The 19,172-nt window shown below is 33.8% G+C and overlaps 1 protein-coding gene across 2 annotated transcripts in view; it reads left to right on the forward strand.

Moving 5' to 3' along the window:
* Window positions 1-19,172, forward strand: part of LOC138122251 (melatonin receptor type 1B-B-like) — a 61,142-nt gene that overhangs the window by 10,575 nt on the left and 31,395 nt on the right. The gene's annotated exons all lie outside the window — the stretch shown is intronic.

Consider the following 19,172-nt stretch of genomic DNA (forward strand, 5'->3'; position numbering starts at 1 on the left):
AATGATGATAAAACAATGCGTGCAATTTGATTATAAAACAACAAAGGCTTAAATAACAAAGTAAAAAGAATGTAATTGTGTGTAAAAGCATAAAATGAAACATCAAAGAAGTTGCTCAAAATGCCTGCCATCGTTTGCAATGCAAACTTCAGCACGACGTGTCCAAGAAAGCCGAACTCGTTTCAAAATGCTTCTGTTTTGACGAATTTCCTGAGCGGCATTTTGAACTAAGCCAAACTACAAACTGAGAAACTCCCAGATGGTTTGCAAGACGCCGAGTACTTATTCGTGACTGGTTTTCAATTTCGTGAAGAATTTGTTCTGCAACTAAAATGCGATCTCTCGTTGGCGGCTAAGATTGCGCTTATCCATTTTAAAACGCCCAAGATCGCGAAGATGCTTCCCAACGTTTACAAAGGTTCGTGCATTGGGAAGTAGGTATCCTTTGAGGAAGCCTTTCACTGTAGATTTGCCGTGCTAGCTTTCAATATCCACGGGCTTCCCCATCTCGGTTGGTGAAAGCCATTTGTGATTTAAATTGAGGTTCTTGTCAAAGTGAGTTAATTGTGAATTAAATAACAACAAAAAAGTTTACTACGATTTTTTTTTGACCTACTTTTTTCATAAAATTCAGTGGCTCCCACATAAGGCATTATTGGCTCCATCGTTACCTATTGTAGAATTCTATCACTGGTTAAAATATCTGCACAACTTTCAAAGTCCCCCATAGTTTTTTGGTTTGTGTTTTTATTAATGATTTTGATTAAATTATTGCTAAACAACGTGAAGTATCTTTTTAAAATACCTTAACTCAGTGCCGCACTAACAATTTTAACCCAATTTTTAGTCATTTTTATCTCGAAAACTAGAGGATTTTTATTAGAATTTTTTTTTGCCGATGACTTCAACTCACCATCACCAATTACCAGTTTTTTTTTTGTACTAGCAATTTTCAAACAGCCTGTATATTGTATTAGTAATTTACATTATAAGTCCGATAGGTTACAAGTACGTATAGACTCCAGTCGCTTCGTGAAGGGACATTAGGTGGGGATGTACAGCAACGCTATTTCATTCGACGATGTGCAGCAACGCTATTTCGTTCAACCCGGTCCATTATTATTTATTAGTGAATAAGAGTGGTTGCTATTGGTTGGATATTTGGACGGCGCAAGTTTCCCCCACCAAATGTCCCTTCAGTCGCTAACAGAACTCTACTACCGGAAGTATATCGTACCTAATGTATTTTTTCTACTTCGGTGTCACAATGAGCATTTTGTGACACCGAAAATAGTTTCATGTGGGGTGGGTATTGCTACTCGTAGTAACTTTCAGTGTTAAATGTGATGTCATTTGAATCTGAATGTTTTGGATCAAAATAAACTATTAGGGGGGTAGATTATCACTGTAACAACATTTGGGAGACAATTTGAAATTTAATTTTCAATGAAATGACATTGCTTCGTCAATACTAACCCAATTACATTAAAATAAAAGTCATAGATAATTATTTTATATTAAAAAAATTAAATCACTGCGTTCGTCGTGCTCTAAACCCTCTCGTTCGACAATAGACTGTCTTGTGCAACTCGTATAACAATATATTATTATTTCATACTGGAAGTCTGTTTTGCATCATAATTTTATTTCAAAAATTAAAAAATCACATTATACATATTGTGAAAATCGCATCACCATTTTTCCTGTGGCAACAGCCGTTGCTATTGTTTTTTACATTGAATATTTTTTGACTTTTTCACTTTTCAATGTCAGATCTGATTTTATAAAAATAAAACAGTCCGGTAGGTGTTGCTTAGCGACACGTCCCGGCTCTGATACTGTTATAATAACTTACCTATCGGACTCAAATTGATAATGTAATCGAACATCTACCGGACAGTAAGCAATAAAAAATTAATATATACAGGGTGACTGACGAAAAACCTTTGACGTTGTATCTTACTTATTCTTTATCCGATTTAAATAAATGACACATCAAATGAAGTAATTCGAGAAACACTTCATTATTATCCTATTCGATATTTTTTTCGACATCTATTTTTTGACAGACGATAGCCAACTTTTTTTTTCAAATTACACTATATATTTTTTTTATTCGTTCTTATAAAGAATCTTCTTCTGAATATTCGTACATTAAAAGAAAAAACAAAAAATGTATTTTAATTGAAAAAAATTGAAAATCAAAAATCAAGTAATCAAATTTGTAAACAATACAAAATCTATTCTAGTTGCTCAAAATTTCCTCAATGCTGTTGCAGCAACTGTCGATACCTTTTAGAAATGCCCACTTTTGCATTCAGTAAAAAATTTCGGGTTTTTTCCTGACATACTTGCACTATCCATTTTCTTAACTCTTTTTGGGTACCTGGTGGAGTCAAATAAACATTGTCTCGATAGTTTCGAATGAATATAAAGAAATCCAATGTATTCAAATTTGGGGATGTAGCGGCCCATCGAATAGCTCCGTGAGCAACCATTCATCGTTCACCAAAATGATTTAAAAATACAAAATTCATACGTGCACTATGTGGTACGGCGCCGTCCTGATGAAACACGACTCTATTCAACACTACTAATGGTATCTCATCCAGAAAGTTGCTTATTTCGTTTGATAATAAATAATATGATATTTTGTTTGATTGAGGCTGCTATCAATAAAAAAAGGACCCACTAGTCCATTCTATCTCCAAAAATGCCACACCATACGTTAACACTAAATCGTCTTTGGAAATTTTCTTCCACAGCAACATTATTATTATTATTATTATCAAAATGTTTTGACAAATGAATATTCAGAGCTTACTTAATCATTTAGAGCATTTAAAACAAACTTCTCTCTTGTTTATTTTGGTCACTTGATTTTTAAATTTTGCACATTTACTCTTTAATTTCTTGACTTTTGTTTAATTAATGGGTATAGTTCTTTGCATTTTTATATTCAGAAGACAAATCTTTACAATACTGAATAGAAAAAAATGTACAGTGCTATTTGAAAAAAAGAAGCTGATGTTCATCTGTCAAAAACTGGACGCAAGAATTATATTTTATTAAGTTGGTATTGAAGTGTTTTCAAAATTATTTCATTTGATGTGTCATTTATTCAAATCGGATAAAAATAAGCAAGATACAGCATCAAAGGTTTTTCGTCAGTCACCCTGTATATATTTTATAAATCTACATAATAGGTGCAAATGTAATGTTGACTGCATCACAAATTTCATTTCATTTCAGGCTCATTATCACTTGTGATCGTTCGCATGAAAAACTAACTATCTAGGATTTTTTGCTTTTACATGCTTTAATTAGATATTGTTGCGTTTTATGTAAAACTAGTACCGATCTTACATTTTTGATATTTGACATTTTGACAGATTTTTCCAAAAACACAACTTACTTCACACAATTTTGTAAAATTTGCGCTGAGGACGAGTAGTAATGATCCTAGGTGTACAACAATTACCAATGGAAAAATAGTTATTTACATAATAATTAGTGGGATAAAAGCAATATTACAGGACTCGAGTGTGAAGATTGCAGATGACGAGGGCGTTAGCCCGAGTTCATCTGTAATCACACGAGTTTCCTGTAATATGCTTAGCCCACGTGTTATGTACAAAGGATTTTTCTGTTTCTCCCATTGTTTGCATTTTAAATTTTTTAAAGGAAAAAAGTATCTGGCGCGTGTTATGATAGCATATGTGATGTATTGATGATAAAACAAAATAAAAATCGACGTTCTTATGGAGTAAATAAGATCACATAACGTAACCCACACGGCACGACTCATAAAATCACTAGTTTGAAGAAAAAAATGTTGACTGTCTGCCTCATTCAACGGAATGACCTAGTCCTTCCCTTGACTTAAACGTAATTGAAAACGTAATGGACAGTAATACCAAAGCGCAGAAGACCTAACTGCTCCATTAAAAATGCATGGAATGAAATACTACAGAATTTGCTGGACTTCCTTTACATTCGCTGCCAAGTAGGGCATTTGCAGTAATTAATAAGAGTGGAACCAACACACAATTCTATAAATCTGAACGACTTTTCTCTATCATCATGTTTTAAAATAAAACTATCAATTTTAATACGAGATCACTTTGTCGCAAAACATAAACAAATTTATTGTTTGTGTTAACTAGTTGTCCAGAAATATCTTATCGTCACTGCTATTCTAGTGTTTGCTACTACAATTGTCTAGATATGTAGGTACGTGGATTTGCGTGACAATTAAGGTGTGAAACAGCCTTTACCGACTTCAAATATTTAGCAATATTTTGAAAGAGTAAAAATTGCCTCATCATTTACATAACATCTCTTTATAGCAAAATACAAATTCACAAAATACGGTAAACAACAAAGGTGCTGCTTTATTTACATTTATAACGTACAGAAGGCAACTAACTAAAGGAAGGATATGCTAACAGAGTAATGAATACCTTTTTGTGTCAATACTTTCGGAATGAGAGCATAATTTCTAGATTAACTAAGTTGTTAAAGCTGGAACAAATGAATAATTTTGCGCTCGAATGAGCATATCCTTGTAATTCATGGAATAACCAGTAAATCAATAGATCAGTTTAACACTTTGAGGGCCAGTTTACAGAAGCGAAATTAAGTTAATCGTAATCAAATGCGAAATTAACTAAATATGTGACCAGATTGAACCAATCGAAGTTGCGGCTTCATGCGTTAATCGCGCATTAAAATTTAATTCGAATTAAATATTTAATTCTCTTTCTATAAACTGCCCCTAAGAGTTAATTTTGTAATTCCTGCACCAGATTTAACAATAATTGTCCTGACAGTTATTTACTACTTTGATAAAGATAGTGTGTAAGTTTGATTGGAAATTATGTTTATTTTGTGCTTCGATTAATAAAATATCAGCTTCTTCTCGGAATAAAAATGTTATTACATTGATCGAATCCAACAATGAGATTAAAGAAAAGTATGATAAAGTACAGTAAAGTAGGGTAAGACCGACAATATAGAAATTGAACTACATGATGATATTTTTAAAAATCCATACACTTGTTGATCAATCTTATTGATTTATTCATGGAGTGTATAAAATAGTACCTACATACATACAACTAATGAAATATGTACCGTATTATAAATATAAAAAGATGTGGTATTAAGTAATGAACCACACTGTATTAAACCGGAAAAAGTTATTTTCTTGGATTCAGCAAGACAATAAATAAAAATTTAAACGTACGGCTCAAGCTTGGTAATATTTTTAATGTAAACAACGATTAACTTTTGTGGACTATTTTATTAGAATCTTGGACGGCATTTGATCTATTTTTCTACATTCATTCGTGATTGTTGCTCGTCACGAAGAGGATTCAGCAACAAAAATAAAAACACAATAGATTCTAAGCGATAAGATTCACTCATTCCACAAGTGCAAACGCGAACAAAGAATATTGCCTAAAAGGGCTACACAGTTTACAAGAATAATCGATTTAAGTACGTCACTCTCTTTGATTCTTCGACGCACATCAATAATTAATGTTGATACAGTTCTCTACAGGGAGACATAAAACGCCTTAAAAATTTAATGTAATGCATCCACGTAACGAGTGCATCCGTTGATAAATGAATAAATGAAGCGCACATTAAAAACAGATTATCGTATTGCAGTTATAAAAGCTAATGATCGAAAGGCGCCTCTAGAGTGGCTTTTGCTTCCAAAAGCTCACTCAATTCACCTCTGCCGAGGTGAACAACCTGCGGTTTCGTGTTGATGGCACATCGAACAGCTACAATGGAGTTGTCGGTGTTTATTTTTCTTGGGGGTGTCTTAGAGAGAATTGTAGTTTGAATTAGTCAGGACGGAACTGTGGGACGTTGTTTGGATCGATTTTATTCCAGATAAATTTAACATAAGGCTCATGTCAAGTCTGTTATGACATCGGAGGGATATTTATTATTAATTCATACAAAGTTTTTAACCCTCGTTGACCTTGTTTAGCTCGAGGGGATCACAGTATTCGAACGTAAATTTACAATAAAGTTCTGAAACGTATTTCATTATCGTCTATGTACCCTCCTCGACGTCGTATTTTGTGTACTCGTATTCCGGTGTAAACAAAACCTCCTGACACAAATCTAAAGGCTTGCTCACCTAAAACACAAAAAGAAAAGCGCTCGTTTGCCAACGTCCAGAATTAATCTGCGTGCATGGAAGTATTCTTCAAACGGCGGCAGTCTTTTGTAATTTTTTACCTTAGGGCGAGAAAAAGGGAAAATAACATGCCACAAACAAGTAATGTAGTACATTAAAACATGAGTTTTATAAAACTTACATTAAGACACGAGTCAGATTTGCAGCACGACTGCCGCAGGCAGGAGTGCCTGTAAATGACGAGTGCTCTTATGTTTTATAAAACGAATTTTTTTTATGCTATTTTTTCTAATTTGCATATTAAATAGGTACATGTTTTTACAATTAAAATCAATTTTGGTAATTTAGGGAATTTTGTGACAGTTGGTGACTCATTTATTTCACGGTTAACATTTAAAGTAAAATTCTAAATTTGAATCTAGACTAAACATACCTAATTGTCATTTTTCGCAAGTGAAATTGCAATTAAAGATAAATTATCCAGAAATGCGGCAAATAGCAGAGAAAACCAGAGTGAATTTGCTGCCAGCACTGTGTGTTACCAAGTGAAAAAAGTTCCTGGATTTCGGATGTGTTAATAGCTTATTAACGCATTCAAAACAAATGTGTTAACAGCTTTGTTAAAACAGCAAATTAGAAAAAAATACTTAAACATGTTAAGTTTCATGTAAAAATGAATTAAAAAGGTGCGTGATTTAGACCGACATTATCAGGTATTTTCCACCTGAAATTCAGCTATAGTCAGAATCACGAAGCAATGCGTGTACCTACGTCATGGATGAAGGTTTTGCAGTACCAACTTGAAACTGTAAAACTGCGAATTCTATTGTTCAATTGTTGGTAATTTTTATCCCTGAGGATTAGCATGTCGAGGAATCAGTTTTTAGTCAATTTACATCATCTTGCTTGCGATTGAAGCAAATTGTGAGGTTAGAAGAAGTCGTCGCTGTTGTTTAGTGTTTACGTTCCTTTTGAGATCCTCGTTTCATTGCTTTCCTACGTGTAATAAAACAACTCTGTTCAGAGCTAACTTTTGCCTGTGTTTTTTACGATCCCAACCATTCGAAGATGCCGAATATTCGCGTTGACTAACGCTGATAAACGCAGCAATGTCGTGACGTCATGGATATGTAATGAGTAATGACGTACACGCATTGCTTCGTGATTCTGACTATAACCATTTTGGAAGAGTAAGTGTTGATGAAAAAGATTGTTTAATTCAGATAACGAACAAATTCTTGTGGGTATGCCAAGCAAAATGTTTCACATCTTAGCTGACTGTCAAATTTACCACCTACGATCAGTACGTAGCGTAACTTAACTATACTGAACTAAAGGTAATTGATGTGATTACTTGGTTGCCTAAAATCAATGGGTTTATGATAATGTAATTTAAATTTAAAAAAGTATAACAAATATTTAAAACCAAATCACTCTGTAGCAAATTCCGTCCATTCAAGTGATTAAAATTTTGTTGAAAAATGGTAGAAACAAATCGTACCACAAAAACAAATGTACTTATTGATTTCAAAGAAAACATGTTTACACACATCTTCCACACACTTGATTACTCCTCTTTAAACACTTTCTCTTTAAAATATCACAGTATTTCAAATGTTTGTGGATTGTGCCGCAATTATTCCTTTAATTTTCAACAGCTTCCTCGGATACTGGAAGCCTTCCGTTATTTGTACCTCCAGCTTGAATACATTGTATAATGGTTCATTTTTGCCGACCAACACTGAATAAGTTCGCAAAACTGTTGAATATTCCATTTCATTAATAAGGCATTACAATAATTGTATCCTATTTTGAGGGAATAAGCCATCTTCGTTGTTGCTAAAGTACGAACGTGTTTACGTTTAGGTGTAAACAAAATGTTTACTACTTTCTGCCGTAAGTACTGTCCTACATGAGGTAAACTTGATAAAACCTCTTTTATTCGGAATCGTATTGTAATATGCACATTCCTAACCTTATACGAGAGCGGAAAGTTAACCATTCCTTTTTATCTTTACTTCCCTCTTTTGGTCAGTAATAGGCCACTTTCCGCACTATTATAAGGTTCTTCCAGTGGCGTACTTACTGAAAGTCGAAAAACAGTAGAAATGAAACTGCATCAAATTAATTGTTTATTTGCTAAAAATGTAATGATTCCGAATAAAATAGTATACAAACCTCGGTGGGAAGGTGTTTCCTTCCTGTCTCGAGCATTAGTTCACCTCGACTACGCCTTGATAAACTATCTTAGCTCTCGACAGGAATGAAACACTACACTTTCCACCTCGGTGTGTAATCTACTATTATTCGGAATTATATTGTAATATGCACATTCCTAACCTTATACGAGGACGGAAAGTTAACCATTCCTTTTTATTTTTACTTCCCTCTCTTGGTCAATAATAGGCCACTTTCCGCCCTATTATAAGGTTTTTCCAGTGGCGTACTTACTGAAAGTCGAAAAACAGTAAAAATGATGCAGTTGCATCAAATTATGTAATTGTTTATTTGCTAAAAATGTAATGATTCCGAATAAAATAGTGTGCAAACCTCGGTGGGAATGTGTTTCATTCCTGTCTCGAGCATTAGTTCACCTCGGCTGCACCGTTTAGGTATCTAATTCATAGGGCCCGGATTTTAGGCAATTAAAAAGTCGAAAATAGGTGCCTAAAATAGTCCCTTAAACTACTGCAAATAGTCCCTTAAAAACTGAAAATAAGCCACATTAGGTCCTTAAAGTTGTGGTTAATTAAATTAAAAAATGGGTTTTTAAAGTTTTAAGTACACCCAACAAGATATTTACTAATTATTCCTTATACTTTAATTAATATATCTACCTACAAGTTTGTTAGTTATATACTTGCATTTACATACATTGCATACAATATATTGCTCTAAATTTTCTATTTTAAAACATTGTCCGTTATCCACCAAAATGGACTTATATTTTGAGAAACTTCTTTCTACCTCGCAAGAGGTAATAGGCGCAAATTTGTAATTACTTTCTTCCATTTTGGTTTCATGTTCCGGCATGTTTCATGTTCATCTCTAAATCTCTAATTTTCGTTTTTATGGCAGAGACCATTGTATAAACGTTAAAGCTTCTAGCCAGCCAGGTTATTGTTCTTCACCGTCTTCTTTTTTATGTCATACAACTCGACTTCTAATCCCGGTTGTGAAAATCTGATCTTTTCTGTGTTGTGAAGGTAAAAACAAAAATAAAACTGGACTACGCCAATGCACTCGATTTTGGGTCGTCCTTCCCCTACATCTAACGCATCTCGGTAGCCACGCCTGTGTACTTCTCGTTGAAATGCACTCTAACAATACCTAAGTATCACAAACCATTAGACTGTGTATACCTGCACCCCTTCGAACAGAGGCAAACAGATAAACTCTGTAATTTATGCCAGTCCAGTCTAATGGTTTGTGGTACTTTTGTATTGTCGGAGTATTTACCGCTGGTAAATACCGTAAAAGCGAAAAAGTAATTCCTTTATTGTACTGTACTTTGTACATTTCAATAAATACATCTCACTAAATTTCACAATCATAAAGCATTGTAAATTTTATTGAGGTACCACTTTTACATTTTTAATACCGTAAACTTCCCAGAATTCGAATATTGGGAAAAAATCGCGAAAATGAAACTGATTTTTGGTCATTTTAGGCATGTTCAGGCAGTTAAAAAGTAAAATAGGTATTTAAAGGGCATTTTAGGCCGATTAGGCAGAATCAAATATGGCTCTAATTACTCTAATTAAGCCAGAAATCATTTATAGACAAGTTTCATATATGTGCCTTAAAAAATAAAAATAGTCCATTTTGCCTAAAATCCGGGCCCTACATTCATGACTGGAGCGTATACTCATTTGTGTCAAAATGTGATGTAGAGGTTATAAGGCCTTTAATAATAATTTGTTTGCCTAAACCAAATAACCACCAACACTGCATTCTGCCCAGAAAATCAACCGGCAACGTTGCGTACTTAGATCCTAGTGACCTAGTGTTATTGCAGACACGGAATCTTGGACGATTTGTCATTCGATTCACATAAAAATTAAAACTGGCTTTAGGTGCAACTAATCTCACTTTCGATTTTTGTAATTTTTATCATACTGACATGCCAAAAAGAAACTTTCAAATGTCAATCATAATGACAATAAAGCGTGGCTTAGATTCACATTTTTTGAATTGACATAAACTTGACGTCTAAAATTCCGTGTCCGCAACTGTATCTACATAATATCAAAATTGCCATTAGTACACAGTGTAATTTTATTTTCACCAACTTAATTCAACAGGTGATGGTTATTTGGTTTTCGCATGGCCTATAGAAGTTTTTGCAACCCAAGAAGTTATTATTAATAATAATTAGACATGAGAGAGAAGATTTTGTGCAATTTTTATTTTCAAAAATTATTGGAAAAATTGAAAACAACAAATTTCATTCAGAATCAGATAATTCAACGCAGATGATGCATACGACTTGCCAAAATTTTATTAAATTACCGCCACAAGTAAAAAATTAAAATATCAATTGGCGTGACTAGTAACCTTATCACCAGTGCCAACCCAACGGTAGTTTGACAATTCAGGTCTATCAGCCGTTCACGATTGTTTTAAACACGCAGCAGGTCATGATATCTTTTTGTTAGGTTAACGTCAGTTCCTGTCATATGACGTTTCATTGTTAAATACTTGTCTTATTGCCAATTCCGTAATTGATTTAGTGCAATTCAGTTATAACTTAAAATAGATTTATTATGCCAAATCACAATATTGCCAACTAAAATGTCAGATTTTCATAGACAGTCTGAATTTTAAACAATCGTGAATGCTGTATATAGCGGAAGAGCTTTTTATACATAAATACAATGGCGGACAAAAAATTTCGTCCACAAATGTCATTCCACTCACGTATGCTCTAAAGCACCCTTTAGGAACGAATACACTTTACATGTTGACATGTGTCAATCAAATAATATAGATAATAATTAGAATTTTTGTCAATTTTCCGCGTCAAGGTAAACTACCAAATTAGCAAATTCAAAATTACTAACTTGAAACAGCAAGTGATGTCATATTGACAGCACGGATCTCATTGAAAAGGACTATTGCCTCCAAAAAATTTCGTCCACCCATTTCCTGTCATTTCACAAAAATTGGATGTAGTTTAACCTTTATTGTCATTATGATTGACGTAGCAAATTACAGTTTGAAATTTATTACTGTCACCCATAAGAACATTGATACAATATGTCAACATGTGAAGTGAGGTTATTCGTTCCTAAAGGCTGCTTTAGAGCATACGTGAGTGGAATGACAGTTGTGGACGAAATTTTTTGTCTGTCGTAGTACTATCGCGGCCAAAATACTTTGGTCGTCAATGTGACATAAATGACATTCAATTGTAAAGCAAACTTTAGGATGTTTAACCTTATTTTTTACTACTGTCAAAATTATTTTAATCTATCAGTGTCATACGGGTGGGGTAAATCCCAGCTGCGGAGGCAGGGTTCAAAAGCAAAAGATCAACATGGTCGCGGTTTAGACAACCTTCAGAAGCAAGTAAGACGATTCTATATTTATCAAAAACTGAAGGTGCCATATTTTTGACAAGAATAATTTGAAATTGTCATGTATATTGACATTAATACTTGATTTACATTTGATGTGTCAAAAAGTGACGACCAAAGTATTTTGGCCGCGATAGTATAAAGCGATGTCAAGTTCGTTGTTAAAGTTAACATAATGTCAAGCGATCTGATTGGGGATATTTAACATTGGATTTGAATCAGTCAATCAAATGGGCGGATCTTCGACTTGACGCGTTGTTAAAAAAAAAATAGCTGACACGATGTTAACTAAGCTTTATACAACCGGGCCTATATGTTCTTATGGGTAACAGGAATAGATTTCAAAGTTTAATTTGCAAACGTCAAAAATAATGACTATAAAAGTTAAACTACACCCAATTTTTGTGAATTGACAGGAAAATGGTGGACGAAATTTTTTGACCGGAATGCCTATTAAAAAAATACATAAATCACAGTCAACTATGATGTAACAAGCATTTACAATAATCCTGTAAATGAAAAGACTCCAGGAGCAATTTACTTATTTATATTTGCGAAAAAGAATTATCGTGTGAAATTTTACTTCGCTTCCACAAAATTGTATTTATTATCTATTCACTTTGATTGTGACCACAACGAAAAACATAGTAGGCGCTGTTTAGCTGTGTACTGCATACGTTTTACACTAAATATTTTGTGGTGTGAACATGATGTGAAAATGTCAGAATTGTCAAAACTTGACCATGGTAGTAAAGCAATGATTTTAGTGTATTTATCAATATTAATAACGGAAATCAATATTTGAAACAGGAGAAACTAAAAACGTCTGTCTGATTCTGTGATCACGTCTGTTGAAAAGTTGGGTTATATCCAGGTACAGATTATTTAACGTAAAAACTTCGAAATCACCTCATACAATTCTCGATATTAATGAAGAACGAAGGAAATGGTCATTTGGCAGTAAGACAGACGCGAAAAATGCCTGGGGATTACCTACTAAAGGTAATCTGAACTTTCAATTAGCATTGATTAATACAAATATTTTCAGATAAAAACTAATCAGACAGAAAGTTAAAAAAAAAAGATTTACAGGGGATGAAAAGGCAGAAGGTATCAAACTACAACACTTACTAGCCAAAATGTACAACAAAAAAGCACAAATAGAGTTAACTTTATTGGTGATGTTCGTCTTTGTGAGTTGTTTTCCCGTTGGCTTCAATAAGTGTCTCGAAATAAGTCAATATTAACCGTTTGGTCCCAACTTTGAGCAGACGACGTAGCATTTTCTTTTTGAATTCTAAAATTGTGTACCAAAACTCAATTTTATAGATATGCGCACACTGTACGTCGAAAAACGTTTGCGCAAGTCGTTCTCCGTTCTGTCTTCTGTGAGCGTGACGTTTCTGTCAAAATGGCGCCTCCAAGAGTTGCCAACTGCGACTGGATTTAGTGTTATCTAAAATTCCCTATCAATAACCTAGCAACTGAAAAGTTACTAGGGAGTGGTCACAATCAAAATGAATAGATTATATTTCATAATTTGTTACTTGCAAATTTATAGTGTTTATTTATTTGTGCAGTTTTAGTACTATTTCTGTTTTTTATGTTTTTATTAACATTAAAAGATTGATCAGTCAAATGTTTTGTTTATCTTTAGGTTCTTTTAAGATTACATTTTTTAGAATGAATACTACCGAATCGTTTCTGGGGCCGGAAAATTTACAAAATTCCAGAAATTCGACATACTTCGTGAAACATAAAATTGAGTTTCATAGGAGCACACGCAGAATTTGATTAGTGGTTCCTCCATCGGAACGAAGTCAAGCTAAAGCCTTTAATCTGCAACGACATATCTAAAAGCTTCAATAACTCTATATAGTGTTCCAGACTATGAGTTTCTGTTGGTTGAAATGTAGGTAATTAAAGATATGCACTTGATAACTGCTATGGCTCCCGTACGATGTTTCAAAATCAGATTTTTGCATCGCTTCGAAAAATGAAATCTCACCTTGAAGACGTGAGATTTGGGTGCATCTCGTGAAGATGGGAAAATCTGATTAAGTTTGTGGCGACAAGAGTTTAGAAAATTATTTAAGGACGACGACGGAGGATTGGTGGTGGGACAGGTGACATTTATTAGATGGCAGCATCGCTGTTTCACTCTAGTTCATCGACAATACAAAGGATATGTTGGAATTTATTATAGTTCCAATCAAATGAGAGATGGGTGTGCCTAGTTGGAAGCTCCCCTTCAACAGGTTGCCATGGTTTCGCAGGACTGTCGTTGTGGCCATGCCAAGTATTCCTCAAGTCTATTACAGGGTCATTGGCGTTACGTTTGAATTTTTATCTAACAACAGAAAATCATCCCAAAAGATACTCCCCGAAGCAAAAGACTCGACACCGAAATAAAATAATAAAAGGACATCCATCACCAGAAAAATTTAACACGTCATTCGATTGTCCGTCGTTTCTGAACCAATATAAAGTTTTCATTGCTGACCCCATTCTGGCTGCCTTTTGTATTATGCTTTATCTTAAAGGATTCCCGGAAAAGGGATTGCTCAAAGGAGATTACCCTTATCCCTACAATATCTGTATCTACATCGGACTCGCTAAATCGTATGCCGAATACGTTTTCGAAAACTGTCTATCCATTTTGTGTCACACTGCCAGAATAAAATAATCTGAACTTCGCTGTGTTGCTTTGACGCTGTTTTCCGATTATGGAAATGCTGAATTAAGCTCAGACGTGACTCGACTGAGAACCGAGCTTGTAATTTACCGGCATGAAATCGCAACCGAAATGGTTTTATTAAGTTTGTGCAACGATATTGCTTTTAATTATAGATTTGCTTCATGCAGAGTTATTGTCGTTTCGATGAAAACCCGAATTTGTGTGATCTTCCATTTTAAACTCCAAACAATATTAAATTGGTTCTAAACAATTTAAAGCAAAAATATGTTGTAAAGCCAAATGAAATGTTAAACACACATTCACCTTGCGTAAATGAACGGGGACTATATTTAACCACAGTTTATGTTTCTTCAAACAATTTCAAGTGCACGTTACGTTCCATTAAACAAATACTTCAATCAGAACAATACTTTGAGATTTAAATTTATGCCTCCTTGCAGGTGGACATTTTCATGGCATTTCCTCCCCTGAAAGTGCAATAAATTTCAGAAAATTACGTGAAAACAGTGAAACTAAAACAACGCGTTAAAATTACGCCAAAACTTTTTCATCAATTATAGAGGTTTATTCACGTAAGATGACGAGCCTGACCAGGTAAAAATGCAACCCAAAATACGATTTATAAAGCTATCTCAATTAAAATCACAAAAGTAATGGATAAGTAGGGTCATGTTGGTTCTGTCATCGTTCGAAAAATTTTCAAATATGTACTAAATATGAACAAAAAATGCAATCACAGATATGCCTTTCAAACTAATAGAATACCTTCTTGGATTCTTAATTTAATTTTTAAATACCAAAACACAATGAATGCTTTGTAAGGTGTATTTTGGGTTGCATTTTTACCCGCTCAGGCTCGTCATCTTACTTGAATAATCTTGTATAAAACTCGCCTGGTTACGTAATTTGGTTAATTTTTTAATATTTAAGATGAGATTTTTGTGAGAGAATTTGTAAATAACGTAATCCTAATCAGAGACGAGGAGATTTACAAATTTTATTTCACTGTTAATAAAACCCTTATGCAAAGCTTTGCTTTCAAAAGTGACTGGTTGGATATTTTTTACGTTGTAACTTTTCTCATTAATTTGTTCAAATTAGAGTGTCCCAATATTTTTAAAAGCCAACGTAATCACTACAATAATGTCCGCATTTTAATTAAAATTTTCACGTGCGTCGCTTTTAACTGAGAGATTGTCGCTAGCAAAAAATTCTGGTCGTCAATGTCATTTCAAAATTTAGTTAGATCGTCAAAAATTAAAAAAAAAATCCTGTCTGATTATGCCCATGTCAAAAAAATGAATTAATTAATGTCATACAACATGATGATAGATTATGACATTTACGACCATTTTACAATGGAGCATTTTCCATTGCGTCAAAGCATGATTTTAACGACCAGTTTTTTTTGCTCGCGACAGTATTTTTACATACATTTACTTAAAATTAAAATAACTATTTACATTAAAGTATTTCACAGCGCAAAAGCTAGGATTCAGGCACAAGGCGAACCTGAGTGCCAAATTGGTTGCAGCGCTGTAAAATACCTACCGTACGATATTTGTATAGGCTTTTCGGCTGACCAAATGTTTTATTTTGCACTTTTGCTGCAGATTTTTATGAAATAACATATGTCAAACTTTTTGACATACAGAGCTGCCAACCCGATATGTTGTATTTTCCCTATTATGATTATTATTATTTATCAGTCAATAAAAATTAAAAAAACATTTATCGGAAAAATAATACATGTAAATGTTTTTTTTTTACATTAAAGTAAAGTATGAACACTTTAATTTTAAAATAACTGTAAAAAGAGTAAATTAACCATGCGTGCCACCGCACTCCCCCAGAAATTTACAACATCCGTCGGTAAATCCCAGCATTCCCAGCATTCTTAACCTAAACTGAAAGGTAAAGGTGTGTTTTACAATTAGGGAAGCCGAAATAGTATATTACATACCGAGGCGGAAAGTATTTCATTCCTGTCGGGAGAACAATAGTTTACCGAGAGGCTCGCCTCGAGGTGAACTAGTTCTCGAGACACAGGAATGGTACTTTCGCCGAGGTTTGTCTACTATGTATTTTATTCACAATCAATCATTTAATAAAACAAGGAACATTATAATAATAAAAAATAAATAAAAACCTACCTCCACAATATTATGTTTTTTCCACTACTAGTCTCAGAAGGCTTCATTATTGACTCTTGAACTGACCCCAGAAGTAGAATTTCTCTCCCAAAGTTAATAATAATTTTCATTATTAACCTAGGTGAATAATGAACAGCCGTCACCTAGCAACGAAAGATTTTCGTTGATTTCATTGGTTAACGTAGACGATTTTCATAGCAACCGTTGAAAAATAAGAAATCGGATCGTCGCATCGGACAAAATAATTTAATTAATCATTATTATCCGAAAGGGTTTTAACGTATCTAGTAGTGGAAAAAATAGTATATAAACCACGGTGAAGAAGTCCCTTATAGCCTTCGCGCCTTAGAACCCTCGGCACGCCTCGGGCTCTAATCTTGGCGCTCCTGCTATAATCATGAACTTCTTCACCTTGGCGTATAATATACTATTATTTCGGCAAAATATTAAAGCTTAGTAGGCGTTCACGATTGAGATTGCATTAAATTTTAGTTCACAAAAGTCAAACCAAATTGACATTTGCTGAGATTTTTTAACAAACAAAATGTACGATAGTGAAATAGAGTGCAACTCTTCCCAGAATTCCGGGAATCCGCAAACAAATTAACATTTAATCTCTTATCCGAGAAAAACAAAATACGATACCAAAAAACGTACAGAGATTTTCGCGATTAGTGCGACACTAGCGCCCCACAGGTCAGTTATGGGTTTCATTACTGATCGATTACGACTCATTTTTTCACAATTACTGACCGGTTGAAGTGTACGGGTCTAATCGCTTACTGTCCAACCTTTAAGGGGTTCGAAGAGCTGTACGTTATTAATCGATTGTGAATAAATTCTATTACCTCACTTTGGTGATGACATTTGTCAAATTTACAAGCTAAAAATGTTTCTTCAAATTGCGCGATTAAAAAAGTACAGTTACCAAGAAGCAAACCCATTGGATGGTATAACTCGTGAAACCGAGGCAGCACCTTCAACTCATAGATATCATCGATCATACCACTTACTTAGGTACTCGCATTATAGCTGAAAATATTCTTGCCTTGCATCAACATTTCAGCATCACAAAAGGTGTGGGCTGTACTTTAGACTCAATCTAAATGTGAATAGTTGGAGATATTTAATTTTACCAATAATTCCATAATTAAAATTTCAAGTCAAAACCCTTCTTAGTTGTCATTAAATATTGCAGTGGGCTTGTTGTTGTAAAAAATATTAATTTAAAAGAAATTCTAACTTCATAGGTAAATATTCTGGGAATATTGTGTTATTTTAAATAAAAAAAAACTTTGTAGTAATTTAGGGAATAATAAAAAATCTGTTGCTGGTTTGATCTGTTAGCAAATGTTTAAATCTTTTTGACAACAGTGCAAGAAATTCCTAAACTTTCATTAAAGAAATGAAATGATAATTTTGAAAATTGTTAGGTTCGTTATTCTGACTTAAATCGTATCGGACGGACCTTGATGGAGAAACTTTCATGCTCTTCAACCGTGAGTTATTAATAACTTTGGTTAAGCAAAAGAAATGTTGAGTAGGTGTAAGTGAAAGTACTTAATTACTCAAGATCGAATATTTGAAAAGGCAAGAGATTATAGATTAATTATTCGTTTTAACCATTCAAATTAAGTTCGGAACAGCTCAACATTCTTATGATTTCTAAAATGCTGAGACCAGAACATGTCCTTTGGATTTAAGCGTTGTAAACGCAAATTTAGATTGTTATTAAATTTATAATAAATTCTATAACGACAATTTTATTTTTCTACTTGTTTTGTCAATATTTAACTTCTTTATTATTCAAAACAAACCCACATCACCCACTTTTTTACTTTCTATTGCATGTCCATTAAAATATGTTACATGCAGAGAAAATGTGATAAGCGGCTGTACCAACATAATACTTTTATTGCCAGCACAGCAGGTGGCAATTCATTGACAGTGTTGATTATGGAGCGTTGTAGTGTAAATAATGCATTTTTTTATTTGTTTCAGTTGTAATTGGCTAAATGTCGACTTGATGAAAGATAGATTAATGCCAAGTTGCCCTTGTTATTCTTGCTGAAAAGTTTGTTAAATTATTATGCAAGGAGCGATCTGTGGTCTTTAAAAGGTTCCGTTCAGATCCGTTTTCGCATTTCTCGTTGCTTGCGATGTTGAATGAATAAACCCCGACCTCGACGTCGTGTAAAAGTCGGTGCGAAGAAAAATAAATAAAATCATATTACATATAAATAGTGCTTTCAAAAGGGAGTCGTGTTATCAGTACTTGATAAAAATATTCGTAATGACGCTTGAATCCGGCCGCGACGCCGTGCCTCCTTATTACATTAATGGTCTTTATACGCTAAAAAAAACTAATCTAAATAAAGATATAGGTACTTAAAGGTGAGGCTCAGAGAAATGTAACTGTTTTTTTAAAGTTTAATTAGTATGTATTCTAATCGTAACTACATTGCATTATGCAGGGTAATTCAGGAATGATAATGAGCCCGGTGGAATTGAAAATACATTTCCAGAGTAAAATTTTTAAATATCGTATTGTTATAAAATGAAATTATGAATCCATGATGGCT

The sequence above is a fragment of the Tenebrio molitor genome, chromosome 1, assembly GCF_963966145.1.
Source record: "Tenebrio molitor chromosome 1, icTenMoli1.1, whole genome shotgun sequence".
Lineage (NCBI taxonomy): Eukaryota > Metazoa > Arthropoda > Insecta > Coleoptera > Tenebrionidae > Tenebrio > Tenebrio molitor.